This window comes from Ptiloglossa arizonensis, chromosome 6 (assembly GCF_051014685.1).
Source record: "Ptiloglossa arizonensis isolate GNS036 chromosome 6, iyPtiAriz1_principal, whole genome shotgun sequence".
Lineage (NCBI taxonomy): Eukaryota > Metazoa > Arthropoda > Insecta > Hymenoptera > Colletidae > Ptiloglossa > Ptiloglossa arizonensis.
In genome coordinates, this window is record NC_135053.1 from 12,446,513 (window position 1) to 12,470,141 (window position 23,629).

General features: G+C 40.6%; 1 protein-coding gene and 1 long non-coding RNA gene across 6 annotated transcripts in view; one reads left to right on the forward strand and one right to left on the reverse strand.

The window, feature by feature from the left end:
• The window catches only part of LOC143148066 (uncharacterized), a 113,682-nt gene that overhangs the window by 59,822 nt on the left and 30,231 nt on the right, over nt 1–23,629 (reverse strand). The window lies entirely within an intron of this gene.
• On the forward strand, nt 20,419–21,643 carry LOC143147878 (uncharacterized). Its single transcript, XR_012992365.1, has 5 exons — nt 20,419–20,450; nt 20,539–20,582; nt 20,706–20,818; nt 21,095–21,146; nt 21,226–21,643. It is a non-coding gene; the product is annotated as an uncharacterized LOC143147878 (long non-coding RNA).

The window sequence follows — 23,629 nt, forward strand, 5'->3', positions numbered from 1 at the left end:
TAAGTTTTTCATGCGTACTGGATACGACGCGAGTAATGTGTAGATTGCACAGGGTGTCCAACGAAAACGAGCCGTTTCGTCGAAACGATTGGAAAAAGAAGAGCGATAAAGTAAAATCGACGTGTTTGCGATGCGTCACGATCGTTGTTGGCATTGCCCGCGCAGATGTACCTTGTTTTTGAAAACAGCGCAGTATTGTACAGCATTATATGGCATTTTGAACGAATCGTTATTTCGAGAGGAATTTTCGTATTAATTTCACGCGATATTGTAGTGTTTGCGTATTTATAATTTCGACGCGGTGACGTTTGAATAGGTTTTATTGTTACAGAAATGATGAAAAAGGAATTGAAAAACTATTCGAAAATTCCAAATTTAAGTATATCCTATGTTGATAACTTTCTTCATCACGGTGTATTTAAACACACTTTAGACTATACCTAGAGCGAAAGTAGAAAAGTGAAAATTTTCTCAAGAGAGTTTTCAAATTCAACACGATCGTGACGAGAATTATGCAATCGGTCGAGAATTTAAAGGAAAAAATTGAAAAATATCTCGATCTTTCGCTTCGTATTGAATCATAGTTTCTATCGTATTGTTCTCTCCCTCTCTCGTTGAAGTACAATTTGGTTATTCGCTGTGAAATTCAAGCATGAAAATTTCGAAAACAATTTCAACCAGAATAATTAAATCACATTGGAATACAATTTGGTTATTCACCGTGAAACGCAACGGTGAAAATTTCGAAAACGATTTCAACCCGAATAATTATATCTCCGGACCGACCATTCTCGGGCCGAAAGCGACGAAAATGATTCAACGCGTCGGAGTATTCGCAAGAACACCAGGACCAGTTAATTTTGTTTCCCAACGGGTAGAATGTACAACAGTAAGAAAAACGAAGCTATCGGATTCTTCTCTGTCAGCGTTGCACATCCTGGTTCCGTGAACGATCGTATCGCCTATTCATCGAAAGCAAAATTCGCTTGTGTCGCGTTACTTCCTTCACTGGGGACGAAGAAGTCTTCGAAAAACGATTTATCAAAGTCGAGAGTTTGTATCTGGCCGACGAAGGTCTTTTAAATTTCTCTCGACGATACTGGTGCTCGTTAGTCACCGATAAAAACCGTGACACGGTCAACGACGATAACGTTGTTTTAATTTAACGAACGACACGCGCACCTCGCTCTCGGGGGAAAAAAAAGAGAGAAAGAGAGAGAGAGAGAAACGAATTCCCTCGTCGATGCTCCTTTCACCGGGTGTCTAGACATTTTAGAAGCTTTTCCGGCCGAGCGTTCACGACAGCTCGTGGGACGTAATTTCGTTGTTTTTTTCTCTCTTTTCTCTCGTTTTTTTTTTTTTTTTACTCTCCTGTGCTCCTTTCGTCGGAGCCGTTCAATCTAGCGCGCTTAATACGGACGCGTAGCCACGCGTGCAACCATTTTTCGGGGTTGTTACTCCCCAGTGGAGTGTACACGCGTGTTCAACGCTTGACGCTCACGTACGATAGATCCGCGCGCGTTTTCGACGCGTTTGTCCGCCCACCACTTGTCGTTAGCTCTCGTAATACGCTTCAACGTCAGCATCGGTGTATCGGGTCAACCCCCGTAAACGGTGGAAATTTTTCGACAATACCGCGAACAAGCTACGCAGCGAACAAGATCCACGAGTTACGGTGCCTTGTTCGCCATAATCATCTTTTATACTCGAGGATGACCTCGACGTTTGTACAAACTGTGAAAAGTAGAAATTGGTTCATAGTTCGGTGTACTTGTTATTTTATAGTATCTTCTGAGTTTTAAAGAAGATTCCAATTTTTCACTGCTCACTTGTACTTCACTTTTGAAACCATAAGCAAATGTTCTCCTTGTTTATAGTACAGAAGTGACCTATCGACAAATGCTCTTGGTAAGGTAAACTTTACGTACATGTATATACACATACCTGTGAAAAATAGAAATTATTCGATAGTTCGGTGTACTTATTATTTTGTAGTATTTTCTGAGTTTTAAACAATGTACCAATTTTTCACTGTTCACTTGTACTTCACTTTTGAAACCGTTGGCAAATGTTCTCCTTGTTTATAATGCAGAAGTGACCTATCGACAAATGCTCTCGATAAGGTAAACTTTACGTACATGTATATACACATACCTATGTACGTTACGTACGTAAACAGTATATAGGCAAAGCATCGATGTCGTAATTATCTTTGTTGTTCCAACAGCATTGCTATCGACACTGACGGTAATTAAAAGTTTACAAGATGTCCCTCGATTGTCCGATTCTATAGGGACAAAAGGTTGGATAATCGAAGAAGTTGGAAAATTAGGGGATTCGTATTCTTTTTTGATTCTTTTCTTGTTCTTTCTTACATTTAAAGAACAAATCTCACGATTGTTCGTCGAGTTATATTTTGCGCAGAAACGTGAATAGAAAAATAACGATACGATTTGTTAATGTTTCAGAAGACTACTCGTGTGGTGTAATAATAACACAATTTGTAACTTTCCCGATTTACGACCATAAAGCGAGTCAACGAATGGTTTAAATTCCCAAGTTGTGTCTCCTCGATTCGCGACAAATGAGTCTTTTATTTTACATTTAGATGGACCTCGTGATTAAATATCCAATTGATCTATTTTTTAATTCACATCGTTTCGTATTGTTTCATATGTTTAATCAACGGTGCCTCGAAGAGTTATTGCACTTTAAAAGAAGATGGGATCTCACGTAGATGGACGTTGCAATCGTTCCGATTCTCCAGTGTTATTCTTCTCCAAGCGTCGACGAAAACGGAACTACATGCCGTCAGAATCGCGTGACTCACCCTGTATACATAACTAAGCGTGTTATTTCAAACATTCGATGGGATATAGCGGTGTACATATTGGGATTCACTCATAAAACGTTATACCGAAACCAACGTGGACCTGTTGAAAAGTATATTCGTCGCTGCGAGGTGTACAAGAGTGGCGATATTACGATCCCAACGATCCATAATGTATGGTACGCGCGCGAGAGAATTGCCTTTGGAGATTATGGCGGATCCTATTGATTTCGAGAGCCATCTCCTATGGTGGGTTTATATGTTCGGGAAAATTCTCCCGGTTAAGCGATTGAAATCGACGAATAGTTTCCTTAAAAAAAAAATCTCACGTATCGCCGAATTTTTGGAACCTCGAAATAGAAAAATTCTCGCAGTTAGGCGATTGAAATCGACGGATAGTTTCCTGAAAAAAAAATGTCAAGTATCGTCCAATTGTTAGGAACTAGAAGTAAACTCCTTTAACTTTTTTTTAACCGACGTTTCTAGGCACAGTTGACAAAAACGTGTGGGTCAATACAGACCCAGCTTTGTCTCTCCATTCTATTTTACCATTTTGTCGATCGTCTTATCGGTTTTGAAATATGTGTAATAAAATAGTTTCTAGTTAAGATCATTCATCGCGAATCGAGGAAATTAACGAGAGCGAGCGTGGGTCAAAACAGACCCACGCACGCGTAAAATATTGTTTCGCATTGAGAAAGATCGAAATTATCGCGCAAATAATTTTATTCGTATCTCTTACGAACGCAGGATGTTTTTTTTTCTTGTACACTGTATCTCATCGTTTTTGATAAAATAAAAGAGAAACGAAAATTAAAGGGACTTCGAACGGGTGAGCTGCTACACCGGTGTTGCAAATGGGTTAATAAAAAAAAATGCGCCGGGTCGCTACGGGCGCCGAAGGGTCAAAGAAACCTTGTCGTATAAAATGACAAGGACCAAAATAAAAGGAAGAATATAAACTGTAAACGTACTTTCGTAACCGTGCTCGAGATATTTGAAATGTAAAGTAAGAAAACGTGGCGTTCCTTTTTCGGACCAACTGCCGATAGAGGCTTTTAGGAATCGAAGGAGCGATTAAAAAAAGTTCCATTTCAGCGCTGGAAATGGGAAATCGGTTGAAAAGTTTCCACGACCGTTTCGAGACCTCGATAAAAGTATCGACGAGAAGTGTTGCGCGTGTTCGTGGTGTGGCGTTTCTCCGTGGTTCCAGGAAGCGGGCTTATATAAAAAGAAAAAAATATATACAGTTAGCCCTCGAACAACGCGGAGTATACGTTTCTTAACTAACCGCGTGAAATGTTTCATTTCCCCCACCAGAACCCTAACTACTTAATGTATAACCAGAATTTTATTTATATCTACGATGTATTTAAATATCGAGTTGTTCGGAAAGTGATTTCGTTTTCCAAAATGGAGAATATACAATTCAATAAAGTGTTTATACGCTCTAAAAAAATCGTGTTTCATTTTCACCAAAAAAAAAAAGAAAACGAAATGATTTTCCAAACGACCCAATATGTCCTTACGTATTTTTACGTTCAAGCGAATTTAGAAGATTAATTCAACAATAGAACCATCGTCGTTTGAAACCATTATGATTTCGCAGGAATGGCAGGGACTTCAAAGTTAGTGAAAAAAGCGTAAAACGAAATGCGTGTTATTGAAAACCGTGTTATTCGAGGATCGACTGTGTGCGCGCGTATATATATACAAAATAAAAAAAAAAAAAAAAAAAACTCGAATCGCGAGAAACTTCGTCGCCTAATTTAAAATCATTTTACGTGCGATTTCTCCGTTCGATTCGCGTCCCGTCGGCGATACACCGAACGTTCCTGGAACGCGAGAAATCGATCGATCGCGAAACACGTTTGTTTTCGCCCGCGAGTAGCGTTCCGCGCGTCTCACGGCGCGATTACGCCTCGCCGCAAAAATTCTTACGACGGAGCGCGAGAAATAATAATTCAAGGCTATCGTTTTTCAAGCGTTATCTACCGATGCACGAAACGAAGGAACTTTCCACGTACCGGTGTTCGCGTTCGACGACGGATCACGTCTGTCCCGTCGTGCAACTTTCCAGCCGGTACGATCGTTCCGTCGAGAGGGAGAGAGAAAGAAAAATAAAAATAAAAAATAAAAATAAAAACGGAGAAGAAAAAAAAGAAAGAAAAGAAAACAGGAAAAAGAAAAAAGCACACCATCCCGTAACCTTCGATCGAAGAGAGACGCAACGATACTCTTCTTTTCCTGCGTCGTGCACGATCTATACCTGGTGACGCCTCTCTCGACTCCCGCTACACAACCGACCGTTCGAAATAACTCCGCGCGCGTCACATGCTCGCTTTATCGCGCATGCGCGCCGTCAACGCGGGGTACGCTCTTTTGAAAAACTTGGCGCGGTTACGTAAGTTCGATGTTCAATGAAAACGTAACCACATTAAATTGTACAACACATTATTTTATGCTTGACGTGCGCGTCTCCGCCCCCCTCTCCCTCCCTCCATCCCGAAACACCTGATTTATCAAGAAACGTGGTTCTCTCGAAGCGATAAGGGAATCGCTCTCGTATTCGAAGATACGAAAACCGGGCGTCCATTCGGGATTGTAAACAGTTTTTTGTTTGTGTGGGAGGTTCGCGAGATAGACAAGTTTGTCGAAGCGAGTAGTTCATTAAAACGAGATGTTTGTGTAATATTTACGGAGAGATACCGCTCCTCTGCTTTTCGTTTTAACCCATTTACGCCTAAAGTGAAAGATTTTTTTCCTCCTTCTTCGTATTTTAGAAAGTTCGACGATAACATGGAACGAAATTATCACCTACAGGACGTAAACAGTACCGATTACTTTATCCACCGAACGTACCGGGGAACGTATAAATGCGTTAGAATATTACTATATAAATGCGACCGACTTCGTTTGTCTACTAAAGGAAATTTTCCGTTAATCACGCGAACAGATTTAACGAAAGGTGAACCGTACGTTACGCGTAAGGTTCAAATCGAACGAATTGTTGTAAATATTGCCGATTTAAACGCTCGAGAAATTTCGTGTTAAGTTTCACCGCGAACGATTTATTCGCAATGTTTACTCGATCGAAGAATTAAATTTTTATTTGTTCATTGCATGGAATATTTCCGTTTTGCGATTCAAATTTTCATTTTTATTCAACGGGTAGCGCGCGAAAGGTCCGATATCTTTTATTCGTTTTTCGAAACTTTTAGCCGGATAAAAAATTTCTCTCGTCTCACGGTATGTAACCGACACGTTTTTCATCCCTATAGTTACACCGGAATACGCTACCAAAGTTTCGTCATACGTTTCGAGAACACGTACGGTGTGTTTCGTGTGCGCACGAAAATAAACACCATCCGATCGTAAATTTTCGACTACCTTTATCGAATCCAAAACTACCGGTTTTTCGAAACATTCGCGCGCAAGGTCTGTTTACAAAGCTCGACGGTTTTATATCGTATCGGAAAGCGAGAAACGTCGAGGCCTTTATAGCTTCGTAATTGCGCGTTTCTTTTCATTACCTTCTGTCTTGTTCGTAATTGTGGTAACTAATTCAGCTTTTAAAACAGTCCTCGCTACGTCATAAACCAGTAATTGTCAATTTCCACGATAATTCGTATTTATCATACTGACACTGTTCGCAATGAAAATTTTCCAACGAACGAACGAACGAACGCGTTTGCAAATATTCATGCATTTCTTCATTTTATAGTTCTAACCGCGATAAAATTATACGACCGACGAATTTAACGATATCTCGAAACGATTATCAGCGCATTATTCTACATGCAGATAAATGATAATTGCGCGCGAGTACATCGTACCAGGGGGGATGTGTAAAAATGGATGAAAAAAAAAAATTCCTGGTCGAAAAGTGATTCAGTAGGACAAAGTATTTTTAACTTGCACATTTTTCTGCATTTATTACAAAATTTATGCTTCGATCGAAACAATTTATTTATTTTTGCGTTACGTATATATTTTTGGGATATACGATAAGTTTGAAAAATCATTTAGAAGATTCAAACGATTGAAAATAGTATTAATTCATTGGATATCTATAAATGAAAATAATACTTCGCTTACCAAACAATAATATTTAATCTTAACCGTATACAATGATGCTTTCGTAGCGTTATGAGAATATTTGATTCAGGTCTGTGATTATTATTGTTCTTCTATTGTGACGATTATTATTCCTCTTAAACTTTTCATTATGTATTTATTCAAGCTTGTGCATAATATGTATAATGACGTATATAATTTTCATGCATACGTATACGAATATACGTATGCATACGCGAATATACGTTTCATTCTATATATTTTATTCGAAGAAGAAAACCAAAGATAAAAAAAAGAAATTATTAAGAATAATAATGCTCATAAATGTAACCGGTATTGTCAAAAGGTTCGTATATTACACGATGCGTGAAAACTTGCACTTTCTCATCCTTATCAATAATTTCCCAACCAACCCTTTCCTTTCCCTGATCTGTATACCCCCAACCACAAAACCAAAGATTGACCCCCATCCTTCGTCAAGCGTAAGAAAATTATCAAGAAGAATAACAATTCATCAACAACCAAAATTAGTATTCTTAAAATCCGTGTAGTTGTTCAAATTCGTATTACACTCGGCGCAGGACGAAAAAGGGCTGAAAAAGAAATCGGGTGGGCCGAGATCTACTCGTATTTCGCACACGCTCGTAAAGTACAAAGGCGCAGCGGGCGATTTTGAATCGTCGTCGTCGGCGTGGTTGAATCGACTTTAGAAAGCTTGAAAAACCCCGCTAGGGGGGGAGGGGGAGGAGACGAAAAAACGGGGGCGTGGTCCGCGCAGGTCCACGCCAGTCTCGTCAGGTGTTTCGGACAGGTACTGGACGGAGTTTGGAAGGAGAATGACGCCCGCTTGAATACAGGAACACCGGCGAACAAACGTTGCGGTAGGACGCGAGAGGTTGCGGTAGGACCTTGAACCTGTTGCGCAAGGAGAAGCAGCTCGGGTTTAGTTCGTAGCCACTACGGGGCCACCAACGGAAAAGTACATCGTCGTACGTCGGTATTTCTTATTAGCGATCGTTTCGCGGTTACCTAATTCGTTTCGGCCTGGCCGATGGGCGAAAATACGCAAAAATTCGCGGGAACGAGTCTCGCGGTAGACGGAACGCGACAAAATAAAGCTACGAAAATATCCGAGTGTATCGAGGTGTCTCAGCGTTGATTTTTTATCGACGATCTCGAACGTCCAACCTCGATCGGAATCCCGATACGAGACAAAATATAATATCTCGACGTGCGACAGATTCGTGAATTTATTTTTACTTTTCTTTTTTTTTCGTTCGTGTCACCGTTGTACGCGATCGAACGTGCAAATGTGCGATAGATACGGTGGCAGGACACGGTTCAGAATACTGGATAATTTTACCGGAAGACTGCAAATGCGTGGCTCGATTCTAGAATACAATTTTGAGAATAATGACGAGCACGTTACGTGACCGATCGAGTGAACTCTTTTGGAGAGATCGTGGAACGATTCATTGTTTACGGTAGAACGGTTGTGCGTTTAAATATTTGACCATTAACCGACACAACGATATTGCTAACTGGCAACTAGTAACGACTGCAAGAACGTATCGAGTGGTTTAAACCGTTTAAACAAGACGAATTTTTAGAAAGTTTCAAATTGTTACATTGGTGTAAACATAGACGATGGTCTTCTCTGTTTCGATATTTGTAAAATACCGAGTTTAAAAATTCAAACGAACAGTCTCGAAGCATTGAAAGATGTTTGTTTACGTTAGAATGATCCTTTGACTTGTCCAATGTACAAAACATTTTCTTTTCACTCTGAATACGAAAAGATTGTTAGTTTTACTTTCCACCAGTTGCAATTATATCTCAGAACATTTCACTTTATCGTAATTATACTTTAAAACCATCCACGTCTCGACTCTTAAATAAGGATACTCGTATTTTCAACGCAAATAGGACGCATGGCGTACTGCCAAACCGCCAATTTGTTTTTCCCTCTCAATTACGACTGAATTTCACTCTTTCCTTATTTTTGCCCTGTAAAACAGGGTACTCGATTCTTTAAAATGTAATTAAAAAGCAGCCAATCTTCAAGTAGCATAATCCAATAAATTCCACGCGTCAAAATTGAACATTGAAATCACCGAAGCGATCGATTCGACTAATTTCGGATTTCTTATCGAAACGACTCGACTATTAACGTTGTTCTTGGCCGCAATACTCGCATCGAAACAAAGAAATAAAATCGTAAATCAATTTGCCCTTTCTTCTAACTTTGAAGGTACAGTGCACGATCTGGTGCAAACAGGAATTCGATCGGTGACTCCAGCGGAAGAAAAATATTTTTCAGGGTAAATTCAAAGGATTTCGAGTCGTCACGTTTCTCGTGTACGTCGACGGACAAAGAGATTGTAAAATACGCGTAGAGACCGTTCGTTCGACAGGCAATTGTTCCGCGTACGTGTCGCGTCGCGTTGACATTACATTATTTCACGCGTGGACGCGCCCCGGTGGCACTCATTTTTCTAGCTTTGTTTGCCAAGTTCCCGCGGCGAGCAAGTGACGCATCGAGATAGCCGACTGGAAGGCAACGAAGATCGCAATGTCCTAGGTAGAGGACAACGGGATCACGAACCGAATGCGTCATCGATGTCTCCCGAGGCGCGAAGTTCTCCAAGTTCTGCGCAGAGACTCGGTTGGTTGGCTCCTCCCCCTTTTCGCCTTTTCGGGACGTAGCGGCGCGCCGACGAAACCACCGGGACGTCTCCCGTTGGTTCGTCGGTATTCGTGTATCGAAAAGGAAAGAGGAAACAAAAAAGAAAAGAAAAAAATAATAATAAAAGTTTAAAGTCGAACATACATAAACACCGGCTCGTGGAATTATCGACAAATGAAGCGCGTGTATTGCGTCCGAGATTAAAGAAACGATCTCGATAAGGCGAGATATCGTCGATGTTACCAATGAATTCACCGCGATTGCTGCAACAATCGCGGTGGTGCGCGATCGTTCGAAACCGGCCACGACGATCGATATCGGGCCGTGTAAATTGATAAAGCACCGATCGTAACGGATAGAGGACTACTCCACGATCGATATCGTTCTCTTTTCTTGTCTCCTCGTCTTTTTCTTCGCGCTTCCTTCTCCTTTTCTCGTTATTTAACGAGACCACCGTTCACCGTGTATCTCGCGTACGCGCGATAAAGCCTCGTCTCTCTATCTAGTAAATTGTAAACAGTACATTGTTGTTGCAAGTGGCGCGCAATTGACGCCCGCTGTTGAAACGTCGATGCGTTATCGATGACCGTGCTTCGAAACGACTCGTACGCCCGTAGAAAACGGTTCCCGCGGTTCTCGATAAGCCGCGGATAAACGAATTTTTGCGACACTTTCGAACGAACTTCCTGCGTGCTTTCCAAGTCGAATCCCGGTGGGAGTTTCGCGTCGTGCGGTATCTCGTTCAACGATAACACCGTCGGAAACTTTTAACGAAATCGAAGGTCGTTGGAAAAATGCACAAAGCGTAAACGCAAAATAATACGGACAGAAACAATCGTACCTAAACGTGGAAACGACTAGGGTGCATCGATCGTAAATCATCGCGTCAATTCCTCTAATGATCGCAATTTCTTACTAACGATCTATCGTAAAAGATACACGCTAACTTCGATCGAACTTTAATCCCTGTTTACTAGGCGCTGCGGAACACTAATAATTCCTTTATGCGCATACGTTTCATTTCATTAGCACAGAATTAACCAATCGTTAAATTCATCTTCCGAAGTAACCACTTGGTGCAAAGTTCCAAGGTGTATTCCTAGCACGAAAGAGCGTCGAATTCGATCAGAAGTACAGGTACCTACGTTCTCACACGACGGTAAAAGTCACGATTTATTAATCGTCACTAGTCTGCGCGACAATGGTAGCGTACAATGGTTTTGTTTCCGGTGCTTCCATTACGGATCGCTATCGCGTCGCGGCGGTAATTCGATAATTTCGATTTTCTGGCAACGAACTGTATTCGTTTCGAGAAACTCACGAACGGAGATGCTAAAATTAATTTATTGCCAAGCGTTCCAAAACTGACGAACGTCGTCTAACACGCAACTGCGTAGAGGTGGTCGAACAATCGCCAGAGTAGAAATTTCAATTGATCTCGAGGGTGTTTCTCGTCGATGCAGACTGCATTCGAGATCGATTGTCCGGTACTCAAACTGTCTCCATCGGCGAGAAACCCACTCGAGACCAATTCGCCATATTTTTACTCTCAAGTGGACACGTAGCTTTGAAGTACGGCTGGGCAGTTAGGGATTTCGTACGATTTCTACGCCCGTACGACCGCCAAGAAGATAATATAGTTCTCTCGAGTTGTTGACAACCAAGATGCAACAATGTTTGCTACGCCATTGCGAGCGAATCGTGACGTGGCTGACCTCCAAGAATCCGAGGGATCGAATCTACGTTAAGAATAAACGCGCGTTGGGATCGTGTGACCGACGCATCGCCAATCGGGCAAAAATTGTTTTTCAATCCTTCGCAACGATTGTTTTCACTTTCGAGCCGATGCACGGAACGACCGCCGCGCGTTTCCATTTCCTATCTGTCCTCGCGGCCATGCAGGAATGCATAGGTGCCGATTATTCCCGTGCCGACTAAAATAGTACGTGATGGCATTCAGGGCAAGTGTTTGTTTACGCGCGGAACTGTATTCGAAGAACGCTCGAAACGAAATCATCGAACCGCTACGAACTCGATAAGAGTCGGGAAAGAGAGAAAATATTTTGCTGCTCGTATTGGGTCCGGGTGTTCGTGGAATCGCGGTATATAGTACACCGTTGCTAAGAACGACTCGAGAGCGAACTTCCTTAGACGGATGCAACAGAATGGAATAGGGGTGTTCGAGCTCGATGGATCGGATACGAGGTTTAGTTGTCCCGAGTAGAGGTGTTCGAACACTCGAATACCTCGAGCGGTTCGAAATTCGAATTACGTTTAAACGAATTTTCGATCCGAGTGCTCGAGAGAATCTAACAACTCGAAGAAACTTAGCTCGAAAGTATCGAATAGTTCGGATTGAAACGAGTAGCTTTAAATTATCGAGCAACTCGAAGAAATCAAACTTGAAAATATCGAGTAGTTTGAACTGAAACGAGCAGCTCGAAGGAATCGAGTAACTCGAGGAAATCAAACTTGAAAGTATCGAATAGTTCGAATTGAAACTAGTAGTTCGAAAGAATCGAGCGTTGTAAATGTTTCAAATGGATCATAAGTTACTTGAAATAATTGTGCGTATTATTATGTGTAATTGAGATATATATCTGAACAGCACGATTCTTCCGAGCAGCTTTGTTTCGAACTACTCGGTTCCTTCGAGTTGCTCGATTCTTTCGAGTCGCTTGGATCGATTCGATTATTCATACCGAGTATACAGTTGACCCTCGACCAACGTGGTTTTCAACAACGCAGATTTGGTCTACGCAGTTTTTTCTTAGTCCTTGAAGTCGCCACCGTCGCTACGAAGCGGCGACCTCGAATCGCTACGACAACAATAATCATAATGGTTTCAAGTGACGAAGGTTTCGTTTTTTAATTAATTCTTTAAACTTACTCTATTATAAAAACACATAACACGTATAAATATGTTTTATATATATTTAAAAATGTGAAAATAAAATTTTAGGTGGTAAGTGTTAAAATTCGAAACCTACGAGCACCGTGAGCAAAATGTGACAAGATGCTGAGAAACTGTCGCAAACGCGGGACCGAGCTGCGACAACTTCTCGAACCGGTGAAATTTCCCACAGTTTCGTATGTATCGAAAACGAGAGGAACTGTGAGAGAAACGACGAATGAAAGACCGAAATAACTAGCTATGCAAACAACGCGAAAAACAATGATAAAAACAATTAGAAAAACAAATACACGTTCCTTTCTAGAGCTTTTTGCTCGAACGCTACCGATAATAGCTTTTTCAAGATTTGCATATTTATTTGCACATATTTCAAGAAAACGTACAATATTGCATACACATTTTTCCACGAAGAAATATCAGTTTCTCGAAGAAATATATTCAAAGTGCTTCGGTGAAAAGAAAATCACGCTATCTCGGCGTGATCCCTAATCGTTCGGTTCGATCGACACATATCTATTTACAAAGATGAATATTGAAAATCATTGAAACGATGACGTTCGAAAGAAGCGTGAATCTTTTAAACAAGAAAATATGGATTGTAGATATCGCGCTAATTATGATCACTGACAATTATGTACGATCTTTTACCAACTTTTTAATGTCCCAACGTCTAAGATAGGACCTTCTAAGATGCTTTATTAATTAGTCTACTGACAGACCCAAGATAAAAAAAAAAAATCGCTCATTCTTGTCCCTTCCTTTTCCATCTCGTTTTCCTTTATCATCACACTAGAAGCAGCTACAAAACGAATCGAGTAACTGAGTTAAAAACAACCCCTTGTCCAAAAACTCCGATTACGGTGAGTCTTTGTAGGTGATTCGTTTACAACGAACCTTCGACTCGTAACATCGTGATTGCATTCTTCCTCTCTTAGCGCATCGTCTCTTAATTAATTAATTACGCTGCGAACGGGTCCCGATGGAAAATATTCCATGGTGCAGCTTTCTCGCTACGTACTTTGTTAATACGCGGTGCGGAAAATTCTCCACCCACGATTCGAATCGACAATGTTCCGTTGTTAATTAAACTCGAAACATGGAAATTTCCAACCGTACAACTGCTGTTATGCTTCCGCGAGATTTTCTTCGTTTAATATTCACCGACGAGCTTTGTATATTTTCAATAATAATTCGGCACAAAGATATTCCAACGATTCCGCGTATACGCTCGCGATTCGAGAGTTCGCTGCATGCCATTCCGCGGGCAATGATGCAGTGCGTGTGCATTGTAACGCAACCGGGGACGTGTGTTTAATTGAAACCGTACCTGCTCAAAAGAGCGCTAATTTCGTCGTAATATAGTTATTTGACAAAAGCTTCTCGTGTAATGTACCGCGGAAATATCTTACTCTCTGCTGGTTTCATTTCTGGATGTATCGTCTATCCAGTGTGTGCCGTAATTGCAGCGAGAAATAGCGAATATTTAACTCTCGTGTGCACAAATTGTTCGACGTTATTAAACAACCAGAGTATCTATTGGGTTGTTTGGAAAGTCACTTCGTTTTCCAAAATGGAGAATATATAATTTAATAAAATGTTTGTACACTCTAAAAAAATCGTGTTTCATTTTCATCAAAAAAAAAAAAAAAAAAAAAAAAAAAAAAACGAAATAACCTTCCAATCAACCCAATAGATATTCCAAAGCATTACGATACGTCAGTTATTAGGGATTACTTTCATTTCGCTCATGTCTGAATTCTATAATATACTAAAATCGATCATTGACCTAATATTCGTTTGCTTATCTATATAATTTCTTTACAAAATTTCCTCTACCTCGGTTGTACAACAAGTGAATAATAAGTTTATATATCCATATATAAACTTATATAAAATTATATATAATACACGACTATTGTCACTAGTTGCTTAAAATGGGGAGCACAAATTCTTCTTTGCGAAACATCGATCGACGTAAAATTGTCCAAAGAATTGGGAACGGTTTCGCGATATTTTTACAAGAACACGATTAATCGTTGAACGAAGTGTAGAAACCGGTACTCGGGTCCCCGGTTGTGCGCACAATGGTTAACAGTGGCCATGGTTCTGACGTGCACCGAAGAGATACGTGTCACGTTTAACAGGGAATTAAAAAGTCGTGTTCTTGATATACGGGTAATTACGTGTTTTATCCTCCGTGAATATACAAATACAGATACGAGTGTATTTATATTAGAATACGTTCGTGTGTTCGCGGTTACGGTACCAACGCCATCGTCGATCACCATTGTTCCGTTTCCTATCGAAACGGTGAATCGATCGAAAGCTGATCCCGGCCGATCGATTGGCTATTATTTATTTGAATCTGTTAACGAATCTTTGGTTAGACGATATTACGGTTAAAATTTATTTTCGTTACCCGCGACCCTGAATTTTCGGAAGACGTATTTTTGTGGGCCACGGCACGTGCATATTTGCACGTATAAATCTCTGTGTACACTGCATTTAGTTCAGTGATTCTAAACCACTGTGCTGCGACGCATTACCACACTGCGAAGATTACACGGTATACCAGAAAAATGTTTGACAACAAGAAATTATTATTTCATAAATTTTGACACTTTTATGCGACGATCACTCGCGATCGAGAGCCCGATTTTTTGTCTTTTCTTTTTTCCCTTCAACTTTCAACCGTGTCCCGAAAGAAGATTAAAAATCTTCTTTCAGGTTGTACCGTTAGCTCAAAATGACGAAGTGTACCGATTTCGTCGAATAGATATTTTTAACAGCGTCACCGGCACCCAAAACTTCCACGAATTAATTACACTGACGCGTTAACGCGCTTGTAAGCGGGTCCTCGTGTACACGAAACCTCGTTAAAAGACTGCGCGCGTATTATTCCACCCGCAGGGAGTATGAAATGTCATTCGTCGTGATTTCGGTTACGATACGGTTTACAACCCACGGTCGTTACATGGTATTTCCGTGGTTATACCCACGCACGTGAGCCACGCAACAGACCTAACCGGAGTGTTTCGATTCATGCTGGCGGGTTCCATTCATGACGGAGACTGATCGAATATAAACGGAATCTCGAGAGAGAGAGAGACCAATCCTGGAAAAAGTTGCGAGTCGGGTCGGCTGATACGTTCCGATCCTTTGCAAATGAAACTAAATAAAAATTTGTTCAGTTTTATTTATTTTTGTTTTGCACTGTCCACGTTCTACTTATGTGTGCTACCACGTTCCCTTTAACGAGGTCTGCCCTAGGATACTAAAAGGAGACGTTGCGTTCTAAATTTTATTTACATACACTATCCGTAACAATTTTATCTTTAATATTGATAAAATTTGTATATTCGTTCATACGTGTTTCAAGGAAACGTATATATATTTTTTTTAATAAAGAGATATCAATTCGTTGGAAAATGTAGTGTTCAAAGTGCTTCGATGAAAATGTAAATACGCTGCTTTCGCGTTTATGAATGTTTGAATTCTATTGTTTGTAAACAAGAAATTGGCACGGTTTTGTGTTCAGTAGGAATACAGTTGCGACCAGAAGCGTAACTATAAACTAAAATAAAATAATGAGAATTGTTTTGGTAGCAAAATTTTGAATGTCTGGTTCAATAACGTATTCTCTATTAAATGTTTTCCTAGAGAACTAGAGTTCCGAATCTATGATGGAATGTATTTGCCATACTTTGACATTTTTAAATATTCACGATACAAATAGCTGTTCGCGTATTGTTCTCCGCCGAAAACTAGTCTTTTAATAACGAACCAGACGACAGTTTCAATATCGACCAACGATACGAATATTGTAAAACGGACCTGCTTTCGTAGCGTCTGGTAGTTACTTGCAAAAACAGGTGCACGCCAGTATTACGCAAACAAAGAAACATCATCGAAGTTATTAACGTCGGGGAACCATGTTTTCGCGCAACATTCGCAACACGACTGTTGCAACGTTCTAACATAACGAAACTTTATTATTTTTGTAGACACGGTGGTCTATTAAAAATGTAGAAAACCTTTTTTCCATTAAAAGATCACGTGTAATTTTACGAATTCCTCGTATGGCCACTTCTCGTACCATCAATTTGCCAAAATTATAATGTACTATTTACAATTAATATATTTTGACAAATATTTAAACAATTTGAGCAATAGATATTTTACAGACCCTATCGTACCAATTAAAAGATGCACTACGATTGTACCACATAAGGCTTGTGTGATTCGAGGCGATATATAATTAAGACCTATTCAAATAGACGATGTTTATTCGTGGTATTCGCATACCTAGATACCTATCGTATACCTCAAATATAAATATTCGAAGATCGAATAATCCGAGCGGTCTTACATTGATTTGATTTCAATTTTTCGTACAAAGTTCACGAAAAAATGATCCAACCTTCACCTTCGCTACAAATCTTCCTACGCTCGTCGATTGTACGATCGGATCAGCGTGATGTCCAGTGGCGCGTATGAATGAACCATCAATAAGCGTCGATAGATGCCGATAGACGCGCGGTAAACGCGGCGTGAATTTTAAGCACGAGTACTTTGTAACGTGACCCACGTACAAGAGACAACGTATTCAAATGTTGTACATTTTCCAGCCCGTAAAAAGGCAAATATCGTTTGCGCAACGATACCGGGGAATTGTACGCGGACTTTTATCGTCGAGTGGACATTTTTAAATAAATTCCGTTCCATGGTGACGCGCATCAACTTCGTTCTTCCCTCCCCAGCGGGGAGAAATTAAAACGAAGGCTGCATTTGCACCAGACGTGCACAACGGAGACTATTTTTAATTCAGAATTTCCATTCGTTTCCGCGAACGTTTTTTCGTACTGCTTTCGGATAATGATATTTCACGTAGCCGTGGAATAATTAATAATACTCCACTTAATCGTGGAATAATAAATAATATTTCACACAGCCATGGAATAATTAATTATATTCCATTTAACCGTGGAACAAATAATATTTCACGAAGACATCGAATAATGTAGTAGGTTCAACCTAGCCATGGAATAATTAGTAATAGTCCCCGTAGTTATGGGATAATTAATAATGGTTCACGTAGTCGTGGAATAATTAATAATAGTTCACGCAGCCATTGAATAGTTAATAATATTCGGTGTTACTGGACGGTGTAATTTTCGTTGAGAGAAAAGAGATACGCGATTCGGGAATATTAATTCGATCCAATTCGCCACGAACGACCGATCGATCGATTAATTTATTAACGCCACCGATTGCGACATCGAACGCGGAATTCTTTCACGAGAAACGAAGTATGGATAGAAGTTTCATCCAGACTCGAAGACCAAAAAATCGCGACAACGACACGATTCGATTTCCGACGAGGAATTTTGAAACGATAGTTCTCGAAGATAACACGACGACCACGATCCAGAGAGCTTCCGATCGTCGCACCGCTCGACGCAATTATGCAACGAACTTCAAAAACAATCCACGAGAGCAAAAGCGACTCAGTCACCAAATTGTCTAGCTGGTCGACCGTGTCTCAAAACCGTGTTATGAAATACCAGGAACGACCGGGTAACACGCGTGTTTGTGATACGAAAAAAAGTGAGCAAGGACGACGGGCCAATCAAATCGTGATCGGACGTGTGTGCTTCGATTCGTCGACGAAAGTCGTTTTGCTCGATCGCGGTTGTAACGGTTATTTTTCTACTTAAAAAGGAAAAAAAAAGAAGAACAAAAATGAAAATTTCCCGCGAAATAAATGGATGAAAAAAGTAATTGAAACACTCTCCAATTAAATGTCGAACACGTCGGAAAATTTGTTAAGGGAACGATTATAGCTTTTTTTTTTAACAATAATACCCTCCAACTTGCATATCCGTGACTATCTTAGTGACGAAAAAAAAAAAAAAAAAAAAAATTAACAAGAAAGACGACTCGTTTAAATTGCTAATCGGGGTAATCTGTAACCGATATTGATAACTAGTTGGGTTATTGTTATTATATACGTAAACGGAGTTCAAAAGTTACTACGCTTCGAGATTGATCGATGATCAATGATATCTTATTGTTTGCAATTGAAATAACCGGAAACGCAGCCTGCTTAAACACTATACTCAATATTCCTCGAGCACGAAGAAATTCATATTTTTTTTTTCTTCGACGGTCATTCGTTGATCGCTTCATCCTTCGAATGTGTTGCTTCGTTTTTACATCAGGTGTACGTTTCTCGTTAATAACGCGACCCATATTGTTCGTATTTTCTATACCTACGAGCGTTTTATCGCGCTCCTTCGACTCGCTCGACGAGTCTTCAATTCGCGAAAAACATCGAGACGACGTAGCTATACCCTTTGCTCTTTCCCATTCAGCTGACCAGAAGCCTCTCGAGAATATGTAAACGAAATCCTCGTGTTGAGGCGCGGAGCAGTCAACATTACGAGACGATCCTTATAAAGGTCGACGGGGTAAATTAAATTCATCGTGCGTTGGGGATCTTTTCGAAATTTGGGGAATTTCGCGGGGAAAATTTCCCGGTGCCCCAAACGGCACGATTATGAGTACTTGACGGGTACAGGTACTCGAGCAGTAAGCAGTAACGTAAAACAGAAACAAAGATAGGTACGGAAGACAGACTTGAGCGTACAAGAGGTAAATACAGGTATTCGAGGTAGAAGTATGGGTACTCGAAGTAGAAGTGTAAATATACAAGGTGGAACTACGAGTAGGTAAGGCAGGAGTACAAGTAGAGGCAAGAGTACAAGTATTCAGAGCGTGAGTACAGGTACTCAAAGCGTGAGTACGAGTATTCAGAGTGAGATTACGGATATTCAGAGCGAGAGTACAGGTATTCGAGTGAAAGTACAAATAATCGCGACAAAAGTACTAGTATTTAAATGTATAAGTACTCGAAGTAAAAGTACAAATACTTCGGGGAGAAGTATAGGTACTCGAGGCAAAAATGCAGATACTCGAAGTGAAAATGGTCGGGGTAAAAGTACAGGTACTCGAGGTAATAGCATTGTGCAAGTAATCGAGGTAAAATATTACAAGAACACTCGTGGTAATGTAATACGGAAATCCTCGAGGTAAAGGTATCGTGCAAGTAGTCGAAGTAAAACTATCGTACAAGTGCACGAGGTATTAAAATTCCAAGAAATATTCTAAGAAACTTTATACGCCGTTCTACGCCATTTTACGTCATACCGCACAGTTCCACACCGTTCTACGTCCGTTCCGTGCTATTCTACACTTCGTTCGTGTAAACATCGTCTTTCGTGCATCACGTGTGTGTTACACGTGCACGCGTTTCGTGTAATCGTTGTTTTCAATAATTGTACAACGCATCCGGGTCCCGAGTTTTCGGATAGTGAATTAACATTGTACGTCCGTCCCCGTTCGTAAATTGATCCACACCGAACGATAATTGTAAAACGGACGATAAATATGATTTCGTGGTTCCGAAAATAAATTTTTACGCATTTATACATCGTTGCCTGTTCGAAATGTGCACTCTACCTCCGCGTCGACACACTCTCGTGCACGCGGACGAAGTGAACGAGTTCCCGGAAGATTCCATCGGCGAATTCGGAACGAAACGAGCAGGTCGCGGTCTCGACGGTCGTACAGCGGTTTTCTAATTCGAGAAATTGAATCGATCGCGGACACGTGAAAGGTGCCGATGCGCTCGAAGGTTCCGATAATATTTGAGCAGAACGACGACCGGTTTTCGTGGCCGTGCTCTGTCGTTAAAATTCCCCCCTTGAATTTTTTTTTTAACGCGGAGGACCGAAGCGTCGAGTGACACTCGTGAAAATTCATCGTTCGGTCGCCTCTGCGCTTACAACGAGTATAATTTCTCTGGATACGTAATCGAGGACGAAAACATTGAAACGTAATTACAGCGCAATGACGTGCTCCAAGTTGACCGTAGATAAATTGTAATCGTGGTTTTCGAGTATAAACGTCGCTCACGAACAACGTTTCCCAAACTTTTTTTTTAATCTCACATCTTATCTGGCAATATAGATTCATGGAACACGTTCTTTTGTTGTCCAAGGGATTTCTCGAAGGTAAATGTTCGAAATTAATTTTTTTACTTTACTTTTTCTTTAAATTATCGATTACGAGTTATTTGGAAAGCGTTCTAAAAACGGATTACATTAACAATCTTTCGCTTGTTATGTACAATGTAGGTAGAATTTTCGAAGACCTACTATTAGTACCCCACGTCGTGTATTTTCCCCCCGGACGTTCTCCAGTTGCATCCCTTGATAAATCGATAATTCTCTCTTGGCAGAAAACACAGGTAATTCGGCTACCACCGATGGTAAGTACAGTACAGAGAAAATAATTTGCATATTATAAGTAACATTACGGACGTAAGTTAGTCTTTTGAAACAATCGTCGATCTCTTTTTTTTCTTCCTCGATGGAATTCTATAATATTTTGTATTACGACGCGTAGTACAATTCGATAAATAAACTACGAGAACAGTGATCTCGAATGCAGCGAAATTTTGTTTCCTCCAATCCACTCAAATACCAAAATTGAATACGAATTACAATTCGTTGTTCCTCGTTAGATCGCAAGCGGTTGTACTTCAAGAAGGAGATACATTATTTCAAATAATCTGCGTACGTAACTAATTAACATTTTGTCTTTTTTATCGATGACATGGTAAAATGTTGGTAATGTGTTTATTTGCATAGATAGGTCAGTGTTCGGTGACATTGCTGTTAATCTCGCAGCGATCTACGATCCAATGAGGACCGACGAGGAAAAAGATCCCGTTCGTGACGTTCGCGGTAATTAGAAAAAAATTGAACGTATCCAGAATCGAAGGAAAAGAAGAAGAAGAAAAAAATATATACCAACGACCTCGAGTCTGGGAAAAAAGTAGACCTTCGAACGAGACGTTTCGCTATGACGCGGTGTTTGCTCCTTGAAATTCTTCACCGATATAGTATAATTCTCGACGGTATCAAACCGACAGAAGACATTAAGGATGCCCGTTTATAGTGGACCATCCCGTGTAACGAACGGTTCAATCCTCTACAGTCATAACACGTAGATAATAAACATAATGTCAACCGCTATCTGTGTTCGACTTGTCGGGTATGAAATACAGAGATCCCAAAGTCGAAGCAATATCGTGACCTTTGCAATCTCCGTGGCCCAAGTTACATGTAGCTTGCACCGTTCTCTCTTCTTGCATTAATTTTGAAACCGGTCGCGTTGACCGTAATACGATTAAAAGGAAATATAAAATGAGACAGAGCGCCGAGAAACGAATGTTGATCGCTTCTCGGAAACGAATATCATACCGAACACGACGTCGTTGAAATTAACAGCGAACTGCTAACCCAGTTACCAACTCGACGTACCCTGCGATTTTGACACCGAAACGAGTTTCGTCGCGCGCGAACCAACGATTGCACACGTCGCGTATCCTGTACGAGGGCAGTCGATCTCTCGATCGGTAGAATCGGTATTAAAATTACCCGTACCGTTTTGTATTTTTTTTTTTTTTCGATCGTTTTATTCGATTTCACCGATCGACACCACAACCGTGTCTCCGCGACACACAACGATTCTAGACAGCAATGTTTACGATACGAAAGAAATCTGTTACTCTTTCGACTCGTCGAACGCATTCTCGCGATAGCTCGTTAATCGCCAGTTCACGATACGAAATCCCGATCAACGACGAAATAATCTCTTTCGAAGATTCCCGATCGTTATCTAAATACCATCCATGGCACTCTTTCCGGTGTACTCTGGTCTTAATCCGTACTGGAAGTTTGCACGAAACGTCCGGAACGTCGAGTTGCCAAAAGTCATAAGTTACATTCGCTCGGTGTCAATTTTCGCGTTGATTTTACAATTCGCGTTTTAATAACGAGTTAACTCAACAGTGACGTAAACAGAGTCGCATATTTCGTTAGATCGCACGTCCACGGATAGTTTCAACTGTGAACTACCGTCGCTCGTTAGGTCGGAGGATCCGTGGTTTTGTATTGAAAACCGAAACAACGATTTTAATAGCGCGCGGGGATTCCTGGACGATCGTTGAAAACTGTTCGAGTATTCTAACAGATGGCTTTTAGCGATCGATAGGATATAACGGATTTTTTCCCGAAAGAGTATCGCGATGGGACCAATGGGAGCGTACGTTGTGTAATTTTTTTTACGAAAATTTGAAAACACGATCGATGGTTTTCATTGTATCGTGAGAAAGCTTGGTTCCATTTTGCGTGTTTCGAGGTAGAATTTGAATAGTGTGGGTCATCGAGTTAAATGCATAGTCACAAATATGAATCAATTCGATGACAAGTTATCGTTCGAGAGATCCGATCGCGGGTAAAAATTAATCTAACTCGTCAAATAATATCGAACGACGATCTATCAGTTCTCGTATACGTGTTCCAATTTATAATGGTGATGAACGACATCGAATATGTCGAAACGATTTACTATTAATGTTAAAGTCCAAGTTGGTTGTAACCAGCGCGGAAATAAGTAACGGGTGATAAGCGATAAGCAAGTAACGAGCAATATGTCATAATGATCTTGATTTTCCCTACCGTTGCTCGATTTTATAACGAGCGGTTGATACACGACCGCGGAGATATTTCTTAACAGTGAACGACGCGGTTTCTTCGTTGCAGAAACACCGAAACACTTCACGAAAATACCCGTTGACGATCGTGGACGTCGTCAATTAATATCGTAACGCGGTATCGTTTCAAAATGGCGGACAAAATTAACCGTGTCGGATGTATCGTAATTTTACGCGAGCTTTATACGTGTTACGTAGGTGTGTAATTTTATATTATCTTCTCCTCTCTAATATCTCTTTTGTTTTTTCAATCTATCTTTTTACCAAGATATTGAGAATTAAAAAAAGCAGCGCAAGTTAGATTTCACTCGTCGCTGATGTAACGAGCAACGCTTATAATGAAATATTGACGCTCGACCGTGAGCCAGTTGTAACGAATTTTACTCCGAAAACTTCGAACGCGTTCGAGAAAACGAAAAAAATCATTCCTCAACCACCCCCTCCCTTCGATCCTGAGAAGAAACCACTTCTTTCTTCTCGATACATCCCTTTCCTCGT